Source organism: Rhinatrema bivittatum, chromosome 1, assembly GCF_901001135.1.
Source record: "Rhinatrema bivittatum chromosome 1, aRhiBiv1.1, whole genome shotgun sequence".
Taxonomy (NCBI): Eukaryota; Metazoa; Chordata; class Amphibia; order Gymnophiona; family Rhinatrematidae; genus Rhinatrema; species Rhinatrema bivittatum.
The window spans coordinates 616111653-616126473 of record NC_042615.1 but is presented as its reverse complement, the minus strand read 5'-3'; the positions used below and the strand labels follow the sequence as shown (position 1 = coordinate 616126473).

The 14821-nt window shown below is 43.0% G+C and overlaps 1 protein-coding gene across 1 annotated transcript in view; it reads left to right on the top strand.

Annotated features, from left to right (window-relative positions):
- LVRN (laeverin) overlaps positions 1-14821 on the top strand; it is a 175417-nt gene that overhangs the window by 9935 nt on the left and 150661 nt on the right. The gene's annotated exons all lie outside the window — the stretch shown is intronic.

Below are 14821 nucleotides of genomic sequence, written 5' to 3'. Positions count from 1 at the left end.
TGAGAAGCTTGCATGCATTGGAAACCCAGTGAATGCTATCTCTCTCCGACACATTGCTTGTGGCTTTCCAGATAACTGGACTAGTTAGGTTTGCCTCCAGGAATGGGCCAGGAAACACTGTTCTGGAATGTGTCACATGCTCAGGTTTCTTCCTTTCTGTTCTGTCCCTTTGTAGTAAATCCTTTTGTTCTGGATTTCATCTTGTTCTCTTCATTGGCGCTGATATTTTTTTGCGTTTCTAGTAGACTTCACGGTGGCTGAACATTTTGCATTTTCTTCTCATCATCTGGAACCTTTCATTCGCCTTTGACCCCCAAGGACTTCCATCTTCATTTTTTTTTTCTTGGAGACTGCTCAGGTTTTTCTTTACTTGGATTTCATGTTCTCCTTCTACCTATTCTTTTATGAAGAGCTCTAGTAGTCATATTGGTCCTAGGGAAAATTGGATTCTTTGTGATGCCATTAATTAGACCATCATAAGATTAATCCATGTAGTACATGAGCTTTGAGAACCACATGACTGTAAGAAAAAAAGCAGAGATTGCTGGGAGAGTTATTCCCACATAGTAGGATTCTTCAGGGTATGTCAGATGAGGCTGGATTGGTTAGTAGAAGCCTAGGCACTGGAGGTATCAAAAACACCGTGAACAGGATGTTAAGGTAGCACCTCATCTAGTGAGCAGAATGCATTAAAGGGTAATCCAGCACAAAACACAACAGCCTATATGAAGAGGGAGAAAAAGGTGAAGGACCAGCCCTCATACAGTGCTAAAGGTTTGGCAGCCTTTATTAGGTGTGAGGGCAGGGGCAGGAGAAACACAGTGCTGACAGAAGTGAAAGGCGTTAGGAGAGCAAATGTCAGTTCGGACCAGGGGTGGATTGGTCTATTGGGGGATCGGGCATCCCCCGGTGGACCGATTGCTCCGATCACGTAGGGTTTTTTTTTTCCCAGCTTCCTGGCCTGAAGAAAAGCTCAGCAGAGCCACAGTCAAAAGTTGTGGGGCTGTAGCAGAATCCATCCTGCCATAGCTGTTGCGCCGGAGGTGGACCCTTGGGCCAAGGTGGGGTTGATGGAAACCGTAGGTAGGGACCTACGGGTCCCCACCATCGGCAGGCAAAATGGGCTGATGGATGGAGGCCAGCTGGCACTTCACCAATAGTAAGCCTCGTTCCCCGTGTGTTGAGCCTTTCGGTACCGGGGCCGGCTGGACTTAGGTGGGCCTCTCTATGTTGTCATTGATGGAGTGATCGAGGTCAGCCCAGAGAAAGCAGTAGGGAGATGATACAGTCTAGTGCTGAACAAGGTAGTGTCCCGGAGACCCGGGCGCCAAAGGAACAAAGTCAGACAGGGGGCGCCAGAGCAAGAGCAAGCCAAAGCCTGAATAGGCCAAGTCCAGGACATAGGCCGAAGAGGTGTCGTAGAGCAAGCTTGAGTCAGGGATGGTGGCAATATGGAAGTAGTGGCAAGCAAGGCTGAAGTCTGATCATGGAAATAGTCAAAGTAGTCGGGCAATGCAGAGGTCTGGGTCTGGAGAAAGGCAACGGAGTAGTGAGGCGATGCAGAGGTCCGGGTCTGGAGAGAGGCAATGGAGTAGTCAGGCAATGCAGAGGTCTGGGTCTGGAGAGAGGCAACGGAGGTCTGGGTCTGGAGATGGGCAACGGAGTAGTCAGGCAATGCAGAGGTCTGGGTCTGGAGATAGGCAATGGAGTAGTCAGGCGATGCAGAGGTCTGGGTCTGGAGAGAGGCAATGGAGTAGTCAGGAAATGCAAAGGTCCGGGTCTGGAGAGAGGCAATGACGTGGTCAGGCAAAGTAGAGTCAAAGTCTGTGTAGGCAATCCGAGGAAGGGTGAAGAGCAGGAACGTAGGAGCAAGCAATCAGGAACCAGGATCAGCGAGGAACAGGAACACAGGAACAAGACGAATCTCTCAGGAGGCAATGAGTACTCGACCAGCAAGGAGACCTGTTGCAAAGGCAAAGCTAGGGAGCGGAGCCTGGGCTTATGTACCTGTGCTCCACTGACGTCATGACCAAGAAAGGAGCTAACACTCGTGTGTGGATTCTCAAAGCACAAGCCGCCATTCAGATGCTAAAAGAGGCATTCTGTTCTGGTCCCTGTCTTCAGCACCCAGACCCAAGCTGCCCATTCATCGTAGAAGTCGACGCCTATGCAATAGGAGCGGGGGCCATCTTAAGTCAGTTTTCTCCAAAGGGTAAATTGATACCTTGTTCATTCTATTCACACAAGTTCTCTCCTACAGAGCAGCACTACACCGTTGGTGACCGAGAACTTCTAGCTGTCAAGCTGGTGCTCCAAGAGTGGTGCCCCTGGTTGGAAAGGGTGCAACATAGATTTACCATTTTCATTGACCATAAGAATCTTGAGCACCTTGTCTCCATATGTCAGTATTGAAAAAAGATATTTGATCTTGATGAAAATTCAACTTGAACTTTGAGACCAATATTCAAATACCGACTGAGTGGGCAAAAAAGCTTGCTAACTGTAGCTCATTGTCTTTACATGACTATTCGCCTGTACATAACAGGCTAGATTTTTATTTGATGGATCCTAATTATAATCAATCAAAATTAGACTGACTAGATATACTGCGGCTGGGTTCCCTGGCTAAACCAAGTTGATTAGTGCCACTGGTAAACAAAGTTTTTGTTTCCTTCAGGCTGTTTGGTGTTCCAAATAGATTTTTTGATGCTGATCACAGATATTACTTCGAAATTTGTGCATCACATAAGGTTTTTGAGAAACGGCCAATTTTGTGTTACAATAATTGTGAAATTTTAAAACATAATGTCGCATACATATATTTTCTTGCTGGACAGTAGTTTTTATGATTTTTAAAATTCATGTCGTATTTTTGATGGCCATAAGCAATGTAACATGTAACAAGAAACTCTGCCTGATCATGCCAGAACTTGCTTGGGCAAGCCCCAGCTCGGCTGCAAGATTCCAACTTGTTTCCATGACGATGCAGCCTTATATAAGCAGCAGCAATGAGTAGTCTCCTATGCAATATCTGTGTGAATGAGTGAATTGTATCGCTAAACCTGTTGAGTTTAAAGCTTGTGGATTTAATTTCATATACTTTATGAAATGTCGCGCCAATATCGTAATAGCCGTGACACGTTTTGTTACATCTGTGGTGAGTTTACTCTAAAAGTATAGAAAAGGAGTATGACTGCACTCATTAAGAAGGCATACGAGTCATACTTTGTGTGCAAAATTGGTGACCAGGATAGAGCATGGGCTCCTCATATATGTTGCGCATCTTGCGCTAGTAGTCTGTGAGCTTGGCTGAAAGGTGTGCAACCATCCATGCTGTTTGCCATCCCAATGATATGGAGGGAACAGACGAATGGGTCAGGATACTCATCAAAGAACAGGAAGTTTATTGAGTACCCTAACCTTGCATTGGCAATGAAACCAGTGCTGCATGATGACAGTCTTCCTGTTCCAAAACCGCCAGAGGTGTGGACACTTGATGATGAGGATGAGGAGGTAGGCGATGATGGCGAACCGTTGCAAATGGAAGCTGTGGCTGATCCTGACTTTGTGCCATCAACATCCAGCAATCCTCATTTAATATCTCAGTCAGAGCTGAATGATCTGGTCAGAGATTTGGCTTTATCGAAGAGTCAGGTGGAGCTGCTTGGGTCAAGGCTGCAAGGATGGAATCTTTTGTCATCTGATACGAAAGTTTCAGTATTTTGCAGCTGTCATGAAGATTTGACAAAATATTTCAACCAAGTAGACAGTCTGACTTTTTGCTGTGACATCAATGGATTGTTTTGTGCTCTTGGATGTGACCACAACCCAACAGAATGGCGACTGTTTATTGATTCATTAATCTCAAGTTTGAAGGCTGTTTTGCTGCACAACGGCAATATCTACCCATCAATACATGCCGTTCATATGAAAGAAATGTATGAGAACATCCAGCTACTCCTGAACCACATTGAGTTCTCGAGGTACAACTGGAATTTGTGTGGTGATCTCAAGGTAGTTGCAATTCTACCGGGTCTACAGCTTGCTTACACCAAGTTTTGTTGCTTCCTTTGTGAGTGGGACAGTTGAGCAAGAGATTCACATTACATCAGAAAAGTATGGCCTCTCCGCAAGAAGTTAGTTCCAGGGCAGAAGAATGTTGTGCACGACCCATTGGTGGATCCAAGTAAGATATTTCTCCCATCTTTGCACATCAAACTTGGGCTTATGAAAAACTTCATTAAGGCAATGAACAAGCAAAGTAAAGCCTTTGATTATTTACAGCAAATGTTTCCACGCATAAGTGACGCCAAGATAAAAGGTGTTTTCATTGGCCCACAAATCCGAGCTGTGATGAAGGATAGCACGTTGATGGTCTTCTGCAAGGTACAGAACGTGTTGCATGGACAGCCTTCAAGAATGTCGTTTGTAACTTTCTAAGCAACTATAAGGCAGCAGACTATGTCGAACAGGTTGAAAATCTGCTTCAGGCATACAAATTGATGAAGTGCAACATGTCATTGAAGATACATTTTCTTCATTCCCACTTGGACTTCTTCCCAGACAACCTTGGCGCTGTGAGTGACGAACATGGTGAAAGGTTTCATCAAGACATTGTCAAAATGCAGAAACGGTATCAAGGCAAGTGGAACCCCTCCATGCTGGGTAACTATTGTTGGACTCTCATCCGCGAAGCGTCGGACAGTGATTACAAACAAAAATCTGTGGCAAAACATTTTTAGTTTTGTTTTCTGATGCCAACATTGCCATTATAGCTTATGCTGCTACAGACACGTAACAATCTTAATGTATATCGCACTTTTCTGGCAAACGGTACATTATACAGACATATTAAATGCATATTTGTGTTCAGCTTGTTAATATCTACTTGTTTCACTGAAGGTTGTGGAGGAAACAAAATGTTCCCAGAAATTTGTTTACCAGTGAAATCAGGCACTAATCATCTTAGTCTTCTTCGTAAAATAATAAAATAAAAGTAATCCTTTCTTTCCTCCCACACCCACATCAAAAATAAAAAAGCCCTCACCCTTACCTGTGCTGACTCCTTCCCTCTCTTCCTCTTCTAGCCCACTGAAATGCTAAAAAAAAAAAAAAAAATGATAGCCCCAGAGGTCAATGGTCACATTTTCCCTCCTGTCCGGCCAGTTTAAAAAAAAACTGAAAGCATCGTGGGGGGGGGGGGCAATGCCTCCATCCTTCCTTTCTTCTGCCCAGCCGGTTTAAAAAAAATGAATGAGAGCACAAGGGCTCATGTCCCCATCCTGCCTCCTGGCCTGATATAGAAAAATACGAGGGCTGTCTGGAAACCGATGCCCTTTTTATCTCTTGCTTTCTCCCATCTACTGTGAATAAGTGTTGCAAAAAATCTTGATCGTTAGGAGTTTCTCCTTCTCTCCCTCGTCCCTGCTGTCACTAAAAAAGGAAAAAAAGTAACCTGGCTGCTCCTCTCAATCCTTGTGAGGTCATGCTGCCCTTCCTCTCTGCTCTCCGAAAACATCCTTTTTTTGGACAGCCCTTATGTTTTTCTACACCGGGTCAGGAGGAAGGATGATGGTACGGGTCTTGATGCTCTCCTTTTTTCTTTGAAAACAGATAGGTGGTTGGTTGGGAGGGAGAGAGGACCAGTGCATTGGCCCTACGTTGTCATTTTTCTAAATAATACTGGCTGGTCAGGATAGAGGGAAGAAGAAGGCATTAGGCAGCTTTTATTTTTAAATTAGGCAGTGGAAGGTGTCTGGACTATCAGTGCCGGCCAGCCAAGATTACGTTCCCCAGACCCACAGATCTACCTTTTTTTTTTATTCACTATAATTTCCTTATATAAAACTTAGGCCTTCAGCTGAGAGAGAGGGAAATTAAAACAGCAAGTTTTGTCTGCTAACTAGTGCAGTTAACTGAACAAACCTTTTTTTTAATATTGACTTATTTATGCATTTCTTTGGAAACACATATAAAAACTGTCATACAAATAAAGTTTTCTCAATCTGAATCTACACACATAGCAAGGAGAAAAGACAGAATTAGAACACACACATACACTTGAAGTAGCTATTAGTATGTAAACATGGTAGGGGAAGAGTATTATAATCCGTACAGGAAATTTTCCAATCTATAATTTTGCATAATTGACAGGTATGCTGGTTTACAATCCTGTGTACTGTATTAAATTGTTCCAGCTCTCACTGAATATAAACAAAAGTTTGCTAGTTCACTAAACTAACATTTAAATTTCTATGACGCTAAGTAGAAATATGAACCCCTCACATAGGTCCTGATTTTAGAAAGCATCTACACGCTTAAAATTGGATTTTACATGTGTAAATGCACTTTACTCATGTAAGTAGGCTTTTGAAAATTGCTACAATATATGCTATTGAATTTCCCATAGGATATTCATGTGTAAGCGCACTTAGGGACGGTAATTTTTAAACAGGTGACGGGCAGCACATATGCGCACTTTCGTCGGCTCACACTCAAGGACACAGCCATATTATAACACACATGCGTATATGTGCACGTTATCAAATAGCCTGACCACACATACATGTGCGCGCAATGTTAAGTGGATGTGTGCCTATGCATGCAAATGCCACTTTTACCACGTAAGCGGGGGGGGGGGGGGGCTTTTCATAGACATGTGCGCCAATGCCATTACCAGTTTTCCCAGTTCATTCCCAGTTCACTCAGGTAAGGGATAGGACTTCCAACCACCCCCCCCCCCCCCAGTTTAATAGCCTCCCTTCTCCCTGTTAGCTCCGACCTTTACAATCCCGCTGATCTATCTAGAATTTTTTTGTTTTACAACTTACACGTCATCTATAGCAGAAGTAAAGTTACACGGCTGGAGACCCTGGCGCACACCTGTGCACGTAAGTGTTTATGTGCTATTTTGAAATAGAAATCCAGGAACTTCCATGCTCCAACCAGACCACACCCTACCCCTTTGGAACTTTTCATTTGTGTGCGCAGCGTGAGATATTCGCATATGTGGCGGCTTTTAAAATCTGCTAAGCACGCGCTGGCCCAACATATTTGCGCATCCCATAATTTCGGTGCACATTGGGCATTTAAAATTCACCTTTAAGTATATACATGGTCTTTTGAAAATTGCTATGATAGCATGTTACACTTACATAGAAACATAGAAGTGCATGTAACTCCTTATGCATGTAACTCTTTTTAAAAATTACCTCCTTTGTGAAATGAGAATTTAAATCTCAGTAGCTGAAGAATATGAAGTATTGCTTATTTGAGGCCTATTTACTAAGCCACAGATATTTTGCAGTGTTAATGCTTGGTTTTATTTTTTGTTAAAATGTTGGCATTAATGCGATATTTTACTAATAAATGGGATGAAAAAGGAACACTCATTAGAAAATAATGCACGCACATAGATTAAATGGTTATAGGTGAATTTTCAAACAGTTGAGCGCATACAAATTAGCAGATGTGCATGCAAATAGCACATATTCGCGTAAATGCTATTTTATAAACGTCAAATATACACAGTTGAGCGCATACAAATTAGCAGATGTGCATGAAAATAGCACATATTCGCGTAAATGCTATTTTATAAACGTCTAATATACACAGTTCAGCTCATACAAATTAGCAGATGTGCATGAAAATAGCACATATTTGCGTAAATGCTATTTTATAAACGTCAAATATACAGATGCAACTAATGGTGCGAGAATAAATTTGCTCATACAAAAAAAGGGACGTTCCAGGGCAGGGCTGACATTTATGCATGTAAGTTGCTATTTTATAACCTGCCAAAGCAATACACGTACATATGTTACCTGAGTATATTTACATTTTCAATTATCTGGTGTAGGTGAGAATAAAACTTTTTTATAGCCAAATGCTGACAGGGTGAGAATTCAGGGTAAACTGGGGAGCGTTCAGGCTGAAGAACCAGGAGGATGTTGATGATCTAGAAATAGACTGGGAAAATTGGTGAGCTAATTGGTAAAACTGGTAATTTCCTTCATGTGTGTATGTTACAATATTGTTGCGGAACCGTAGACAGAGCCTTACCTCACTGGGCCTGTTCCACTCCCAGATGCCGTGTCCATGCTCTGCAGCGGGCCAGCCGCTGCTTCTGACTCTTTGGAGCCTGGAGGCCGCTCCGAAGCCTCAGCTCACACGGCCTGGATGCTGCCGACATCAGGTCTTTTCCTGCGGCCTGAGGGCCGCTCCCGACGTCCTCTTCTGCTGACCAGAGTCTGCCTGGAAGTTCCTCTTCTCGCAGCAATCTTGTTCTTCAGTGGCAGGAGCCGCCTCCGCTTCAGGCCTGCTCTCCCCTGTGTGGCAGGAAGCTGCTCTCTGTGGTCCTGCAGCCTCTCTCTGGCCTTACCCTAGGCGCTCGGCCACGTCTCCTTCCTTCCTTTAAAGTACCCGTGGCCCCACCAATGCCTTGTCTCCCTCCTCTTCCTGGGTCTGCCCTGTAAAAGGGGCGTTGCTTCATTCCTCCGTTGTCTTCGCATCTATCCAGATGCTCCTGAAGACTTCTCTTCAGCCTGATGCCTGTTCCAAGTCCTGAGGTCCGTGTTTCCAGATCCTTATGTCTGTCCCATGTTTTGATGTTCGTTCCATGTTCTGATGTCTGTGAATCCGAAACCTGATGTCTATTCCATGTCCAGATGTCTATGATCCGTGAGTCCATTCCAAGATGTCCGTGAGTCCATTCCAAGATGTCTGTGAGTCCATTCCAGAGAGACGTCCATGACTCCATCCCAAAGAGACATCCATGACTCCATTCCAGAGAGACGTCTGTGACTCCATTCCAGTTATGTCCCAGTTCCTTGATATCCCAAGCCTTCCTTGATGTTCCAAGTCTCCTTGATGTTCCAAGCCTCCTTGTGTCCCAAGTTCCGTCATGTTTCTGGTCCTAATGCTCCAGATCTTCTAGGACCCGTGCCCCGGTGATTCCCTATTTTTAGTCTGAGTTGCCAAGCTCCAAGGTTTTATCTTGTCTTCCTAGTCCTGAATCCGGAGGATCCAAGGGGTCACTGCAACCCTGCACTAAGAGACTTCCTGAGCTTGTCCCGTTCTCCTCGTGGTCCGTGACCAGCCATCTGGCTGTGTAGGGTGCGACGGAGACAGTGTGGTCCACGACCAGCTCCACTTGCTGTGTAGGGCGCCTGAGGGTCTTCTCATCCCTCCTTGTCTCCTGTCCTCGTCTCCTCATCTCCTCAGTTCCAAGTCTTCATCTCCTCGTCTCCTCAGTTCCAAGTCTTCGACTCCAAGTCTCCAAGTTTACATCCAAGTCTACGTCCAAGTCTCCAAGTTTCCAAGTCTACGTCCAAGTCTCCAAGTCTCCATGTCTACGTCCAAGTCTCCATGTCTACCTTCAAGTATCCATGTCTACGTCCAAGTCTCCGTCCAAGTCTCCCAGTCTCCAAATCTACGTCCAAGTCTCCAAGTCTCCATGTCTATGTCCCAGTCTACGTCCAAGTCTTCAAGTCACCACTTCTACGTCAAGTGTACGTCCAAGCTCTGTCCAGCTCTGCTCCTTTGCCGCCCATTCTTGCACACACACCTCACCACGGGTGCGACTCGTGTCCCGACCTGAACCACTCCATGGCCCAAGGGCTCCACTCTCCTATGAGCCAAGTGATGAGCACCGAGCCCACAACATCGGCTCACAAAGGCTGTGCTCGCAACAAATATTTGATGATTTACATGCTTAAAAGCCAACAAGTATTAAGGAAAATACGCAAATTAAATCTGAATATGTAAATGATTAAATTAGGAGCACAAATACTTGCATAAAGGAGCTGAATTAACCCCACCATTGTCCCATGTTCTTTTTATATTTGTAAGAAACAACTGTCAGTCCATTATTCTAAAAGAAGATCTTTATTGGATGGATATGGTCTTTTGCAGGGGTAACTCCTCCTGGAAGAGAAAAGAAATCCGGCATACAAGAGCGACTATTGCTATAGGCTCTCACAAATTAACCTTATAAAGATGTGCTATTTGCTCTGGTCTTAGAAATTGCTGACATGCAAATGCCAGAGCATAGAAGGCATCAGAAGTGAGCATCACTTATACACAGCTCAGATCGTTAAACCAATATGACACAGGGGTGCCGAACAAGATATCAGACTACACGTGCATGACTATCCAAACCAAGAAGATGACAGGTTTATAATCCTGCATTTAACTCATCTAACTGGCCGATGCCATATTACCTGCCATACCTCCGGCCATGGCCCCAGATTCTTAAGGGGGGGGGGGGGGTTCCACATGCTGATGATGAGGAACTAGAACCTTTTGCTGGATGGCCATTCTTCTGACCCATCCTACTAGATTCATGGAAGAAACCTGATGAACCAATCACTGGAAGCCACTGATAGCCCTTTGTGTATTGAGTCCTGGAATATATGCCATGGCCTCTCCATGGATCTGAGAAAACTAAATAACAACTGAAATCAATCAGCATGGGTTCAGCACCAAAGATATCTGGTCAAAATAAAACATATTTAAGAAGATTTTAACACTAAAAGGAGATAGTCCAGAGGAAAATGGATTAAAATGATGATAATTTATTTATTTATTTATTTATTTATTTAAGGACGTTTATATACCGAGGTATAGCAAGCTGCCTTCACTCCGGTTTACATTTTAAACAACTTATTACAGATGAAACAATATAACTGAGAACATTAACGCACAACATTCTTCTATGTACAGTCAAACTGAAAAGGGAATATATTATAAAAACATCTACTGATAACAGGTATTGTACAAACAGGGATTACTTGTATGAAACGGTGTACGGACATGGATTCAGCGAGTATTGGAGCACGAGTTGCGAATATTAATAAACTTGCATGTGACCTCGGGTCACGGTGTGTAGGCGGTCAGCTTAGCCAACACCAGCTGTGAATGATTGTCTGAAAAGCCAGGTCTTGAGCTCCTTTTTGAATGATTTGGAGTCACTGATTGTGTTTAGGTAGTCTGGTAGGGAATTCCATGCTTTCGGTCCTGCAATGGAGAAGGCTCTGTTCCTAGTGTTGGAGAGCTTAGCTGAAGGGAGAGGGGGTATTGCTAGGTGTAGTTTGCTGGTTGTTCTTGTTGTTCGTTGTGGTTTGTATATCTGGATCATGGGAGAACAAGGTAACTGGACATCTCTAAGGATATGGCCCAATTGCACTATCAAAAGCAGCTAAACCACAGCTTATAGATAAGCTTTATTATTGGCAAAATAATCTATCTTACATATTTGGAGGTTTGTAGACCCCCTTCTCTGATACAGTGAAGGATTGCTTTATGTCATTTGCTTGTCATGAAGAAATATGTACATAAATTAGATGATTTTCAGAAAAAGAAAGCCTTTTTGGATACTTGGGACACAGATATGCATTCTTTGGCACACATAGTGAGAAGTATTGTGTTAAGTTCATATAGGTGATTTCCCAGTGTTTCCTAAGGTGCACTAGGGGCAGATTGTCCTTGTTATTTGAGAATATATTGCTGCCAGTGTTTAAAGCAGTTTAATGCTTTTGTGGGGGTGCGGGGTAGGTTACGTGAGATGGGAATAAGAGAGAGCGATGATGTAAAATGTTACTTTTTTCTTCCTTATAAATAAATAAAATATTAAATGTTAACTGTTTCTTCCTTATTGAAGGCATGGAAGGATTCATACAAGGAAATACTATATATTATACTGTTTGTTTTTTATTTTTCTGAATAATTAATTTCTGTATACAAACAGATAAAAAATAAAAACTGGATCCAAACACTCCAAAAGAAGGGTAAAGACCCTCTAAATCTTCTGTCCACACTTAAAAATACCCAAGATGACATTTAACAGGTGAAGCTGAAAAACATCCGTACATCCATATTTAAATTTATTGATAAAACAAGGAATAACTCATCTGCAGTCTCATCTACATAGTTGTCTAAGTAATAATCCAATAGTAGTGATGATCGAGGCAGAAAAGTGCCATGAGCATTTTCTTTAATCTAAGTATATCGTGCTAGAATGAAAATATCAAAACAAAAACAAATATACAAAATCCTTCTAAAATCAATAAAAATGAAATAAAAAATAAATCATATAGCAAAAACACAATCAGGAAAGCCAAAATAATCCAGCAAAACACACATTCTTACAATCAAAAAAATAAAGATATAAAGTTTTCCAATCTTCTAACCAATATGGGGTAGATTTTGAAAGCTGCACGAGCGTGTCCATGTGCGCGCGCTACCTGGCGCACGCACATGGACACACAATTTTATAACATGTGTGCGCAGGTGTGCACATGTTATAAAATCAGGGGTCAGTGCGCGCAAGGGGATGCACTTTCCCCGTTCCCTTCTCCCTAGCCTGACCTTCCCACCCCTTCCCCTAACCTTCCCCCCCAGCCCTACTCTAACCCCCCCCCCCCCCCCGACCTTTGTCTTACCTTTTGTGCCTGCCTCTGGGCAGGCGCAAGTTGCACATGCTGGCAGCCTGCCAGCATGCGATCCTCCAACACAGCGGCAAATGGCCCCGCCACCGCTCAGTCCCCAGACCGCCCTGCCCACGCCCCACCCCCGGACCACTCCAGATCACCCTTTTTTGCAAGCCCCGGGACTTACACGCGTCCCGGGGCTATACGTGCGTCGCCGGGCCTTTTTAAAATATGCCTGGCGTGCGTAACCCCCCCCCCCCCTATGCACGTAAATCCTCCTAGGGCTTTTAAAATACGCTTAAGGCTTTTAAAATCCAGCCCTAAGTGTGCAAATCCTTTTGAAAATTACCACCATTATTTTTAAGCATTGCATCAGAGCAAAATCACATCTGTCTGTAATCTGCCTGCACAAGCTCTGTGCTAGCCTATAACTCTATAGTTTCTCTACAGCCCTTAAAGAGATAGCAATCAATTTGCAACCCTTCAGAATCAGAAGTGACATAAGAACATAAGATATGCCATACTGAGTCAGACCAAGGGTCCATCAAGCCCAGTATCCTGTGTCCAACAATGGCCAAACCAAGTCACAAGTACCTGGCAAGTACCCAAACATTAAATAGATCCCAAGCTACTATTCCTTATTGATTAATAGCAGTTTATGGACTTCTCTTCTAGGAATTTATCCAAACTTTTTTTAAACTCAGTTACACTAACTGCTGTAGCCACATCCTCTGGCAATAAATTCCAGAGCTTAACTATGTGTTGAGTGAAAAAGAATTTTCTCTGATTTGTTTTAAATTAACTACTTGCTAAGTTCATGGAGTGCCCCCTAGACTTTCTATTATCCGAGAGAGTAAATAACTGATTTACATTAACCTGTTCAAGTCCTTTCATGATTCTATAGACTTCTATCATATCCCTCCTCAGTCATCTCTTCTACAAGCTGAACAGCACTAACCTCTTTAGCCTTTCCTCATAGGGGAGCCTTTCCATACCCCTTATCATTTTGGTCACCCTTCTCTGCACTTTCTCCAGTGCAATTATATCTTTTTTGAAATGCTGTGACCAGAATTGCACACAGTATTCAAGGTGCAGTCTCACCATGGAGCAATACAGAGGCATTATGACATCCTCCATTTTATTCACCATTCTCTTCCTAATAATTCCTAACATTCTGTTTGCTTTTTTTGACCGCCACTGCACACTGAGCTGACTATTTCAATGTATTATCCACTATGATGCCTAGATCTCTTTCCTGGGTGGTAACTCTGAAGTTGGAACCTAATATCGTGTAACTACAGCAAGGGTTATTTTTCCCTATATGCATCACCTTGCACTTGTCCACATTAAATTTCATCTGCCATTTGGAAGCCCAATCTTCCAGTCTCACAAGGTCCTCCTGTAATCACAATCCACTTGAGATTTAACTACTCTGTATACTTTTGTGTCATCTGCCAATTTGATCACCTCACTCGTCCAAGTACAGATCGCTGAGGCACTCCACTGTTTACCTTTTTCCATTGTGAAAGCAGACCATTTAATCCTACTCTCTGTTTCCTGTCTTTTAACCAGTTTGCAATCTGCAAAAGGACATCGCCTTCTATCCCATGACTTTCACATGATTTCATTGTCTCTTACTAAAGGTGGGTTACGTTTGTATGCATGCATGAGGCCTTTGCAGTGTATGCAACATATGTTGTGTACTCTGAACAAGGTTAGGAGGTCTTGTATCACTGAATTCAGAGAGCAGCAGTATTATCAGTAGTGGCCCAGAAAAGCAAAGCAGTGAACCCAGAGCAGGTAAATGTAATCTTGCTATCGGTTTGCTGGGAGGAATTCTGAAACTTTGGTGGGGAGGGATTGAGAGGACAGGGAGATCAGGATGACATAGGACTGCTAGTGACTTGCAGCCGTGAAGAGAAGAATGTCTTGTGACAGGCAGGGGAAATGAGGTGGGAGGAAGGGATAGCCAGAGCAGAAAGAACGACGGAGCCTGTCCATGCAGTTTTTCTGGGACTAGAATCTTGTTAACTGCTTTAACTGAATGATGATGACTTTATACATTCCATCTTTCAGCAAATTTTTAAAGTAGCTGCACCAATCCTAAAGCACTAGAAGTAATACCAATATAAAAGAGTATTGCAGCAGATAAATAAGTAATTATCTTATCACTAGTAAGTATGATAGAGCTTTTAACTTTTTGTGATCCCTGCCTAATCTCCTCCTAATCTTTGCATAATTTTTTTTTACTAAATAAATGAAAATATCAACAGCATTTTGATCAAAATAATAAAGCTTTGCATGAGAACTATGTCATAATACAGTCAGAGAAAAAAATTATATTACCATCACATATTGCCATTGCTATTCCAGCTTTTACATTAACTAATTTT